The sequence below is a fragment of the Humulus lupulus genome, chromosome 3 (genome assembly GCF_963169125.1).
Source record: "Humulus lupulus chromosome 3, drHumLupu1.1, whole genome shotgun sequence".
Taxonomy (NCBI): domain Eukaryota; kingdom Viridiplantae; phylum Streptophyta; class Magnoliopsida; order Rosales; family Cannabaceae; genus Humulus; species Humulus lupulus.
Genome location: NC_084795.1, coordinates 9666033 through 9667687, shown reverse-complemented (window position 1 = coordinate 9667687; position 1655 = coordinate 9666033).

The following is a 1655-nucleotide window of genomic DNA, read 5'->3' as shown; positions in this document are numbered from 1 at the left end:
AGAGAAGATCAAGGCTCTCATAGAGATGGAGTCTCCGACAAGAATAATGGATGTGCAAAGCTTGACTGGGCGGATTGTGGCTCTAAGCAGGTTCGTTTCAAAATCAACGGACAAGTGCGTCCCGTTTTTTAACCTGCTTAAAGGAGGCAAGAAGTTTGAGTGGACCGCAGAGTGTGAACAAGCTTTCCAGGCGATAAAGGAGCATTTGGCCCAACCTCCTGTTCTTTCTAAGCCAGTTGATGGAGAAGACCTATTCATGTATCTAGCAGTCACGGAACACGCTGTTAGTGCTGCCTTAGTACGTGAGGAAGATAAGGTGCAGCACCCGGTATATTACGTTAGCAAGCATTTGATAGGAGCGGAGTCTCGATACCCCATGATCGAGAAGTTGGCTTACTGCTTGGTACTTGCATCACGAAAATTGCGGCCGTACTTTCAGGCACACCCCATCAAGGTCCTTACTGACCAGCCTCTTCGCCAAGTTTTACAGAAGCCGGAGTCGTCTGGTCGGCTACTTAAATGGGCGGTTGAGCTAGGCCAGTTTGAAATCAAGTACCAACCAAGGACTGCTATTAAAGGTCAAGCTTTGGCAGATTTCATCGCTGAATGTACCGGAATCGTTGAGGTCCCCGACCAGCAGAAGAGTGTTACTGGGCTAAAAGAAGAAATTCCTACTTGGCAACTTTTTGTTGATGGATCGTCGAATGAGCACCATTCAGGAGCTGGGATTATACTAGTCACACCAGAGAAGCACCGAATTCATTGTGCACTAAGATTCGGATTTAATGCTTCTAAAAATGAAGCGGAGTATGAGGCCCTCTTAGCAGGTTTGCGACTGGCAAGAGATGTGCGTGCCCGGTCAGTGGAGATAAATAATGATTCCCAATTGGTGGTTTGTCAAGTATTGGGGGAGTACCAGGCAAGGGGCCTACGCATGGTGGCATACTTAAACAAAACCAAGGATTTGCTAGCCCAGTTCGAGGAGTATACCATCAAGTTAGTACCAAGGGAGCAGTATTCCAATGCTGATGCTCTAGCAAAGCTTGCTAGTGCAAAGGATGCCGAAACTCTAAATATATACCAGTGGAATACTTGGCTGAGCCGAGCATTGATAGACAAGAGGCCATGCCAATTACGATAGCCGACACCTGGATGACTCCCATCATTGCTTACCTTGAGCAAGGGACCCTCCCAGATGGTCGTAATGAAGCAAGGAAGGTTATGAGGCAAGCTGCTAGATACACCATGGTGGATGGAGTGTTGTATAGGAGAGGATACTCCTTACCTCTACTCAGGTGCATAACGCCCGACCAGTCAAAGAACTTATTAGCTGAGGTGCATGAGGGGTTTTGTGGAGATCATGCCGGGGGGCAGAGTCTATCTAAAAAGATCTTGAGGCAAGGATTTTTTTTGGCCTACTATGAACGAGGACTCTATGGAATATGTGAAAAAGTGTGACAAATGCCAAAGATTTTCTAAAGTGCCCAGAGCGCCCCCAAATGTTTTGAAGCAAATGCAAAGTCCATGGCCTTTTGTAGTGTGGGGCATTGATCTGATTGGGAAGTTGCCCAAGGGAAAAGGAGGAGTGCAGTTTGCGGTGGTCGCGGTAGATTATTTTACTAAGTGGACTGAGGCCGAGCCATTAGCCACGATCA